General features: G+C 40.6%; 1 pseudogene; it reads left to right on the forward strand.

The window, feature by feature from the left end:
* The first annotated feature begins 241 nt into the window (after positions 1-241).
* On the forward strand, positions 242-697 carry LOC143594188 (egg cell-secreted protein 1.4 pseudogene; annotated as a pseudogene).
* Positions 698-911: the final 214 nt, after the last annotated feature.

The raw sequence follows: 911 nt of genomic DNA on the forward strand, positions 1-911 counted from the left end.
GCGTCTGTTGGTTGGTTCCACCAATGTCCGATATTTATATGTTCTAATGTTTCACTTTATTAATCTATTAATTGCTGCTAGTTTAATACATGTTACAATTACAAAATTATATATCTTTAATGATGTTTATTTATTGTTTATCCCTTGGCCTCCCAATGAACGTAACACCCATCGCCACCTATCTCCTATATATTCACTCTCATTTCATATCGACCCACACCACACAGCAAATTTATTAACAATGGCTTACTCTTCTCCAATACTCCTACTAGCCCTACTTGTAGCATCCATGTCTATGTTGGTCCACACAAGGCCATTAACCAACACAACCACAATCAGCACACCATCCTTAGCGGGACGTCTCAAGCTCGAGAATGGTGACAACGATCAAGATGGCGGTTCACCGGGGTGTTGGGAAACATTGCTTGAACTCCATGCTTGCACAGGAGAGATCATACTTTTCTTTTTAAATGGAGAAACTTATTTAGGGACCGGTTGTTGTAGGGTGATCAAGGAAATTGAAAAGTTGTGTTGGCCAGCTTTGATGGGGTCACTTGGTTTCACTCCAGAAGAAGGTGATATACTACGCGGTTATTGTGATGTTTCTGATGATGGTGATGTTCCCACCACCCCGCATCCGCCTGTTCCAACCACTGCACCTCCGCCACGTATGGCCAATGCCACTTTCCTGAAATAAAAACGTCCACTAAAACATATGTACCAAAAGAGATGGTGTCCTTTCCAAAATAATATGTCGTGTACCGCATAATTTATTTATAAATATTGCTTCTAAAGTATTACATAAGACACTTGTGAAGCGCCTTTATTTCTCTCTCCCACGCTTCAAACGGTCTTTTTTAACCATGAAAAGAACGTTACTGCTATACTCGCAAGGCCATCAAATACAATAC

The sequence above is a fragment of the Bidens hawaiensis genome, unplaced genomic scaffold (genome assembly GCF_021521415.1).
Source record: "Bidens hawaiensis isolate Kalapana, Puna unplaced genomic scaffold, B.hawaiensis_p1.1 tig00043252_1, whole genome shotgun sequence".
In the NCBI taxonomy this organism is placed as follows: domain Eukaryota; kingdom Viridiplantae; phylum Streptophyta; class Magnoliopsida; order Asterales; family Asteraceae; genus Bidens; species Bidens hawaiensis.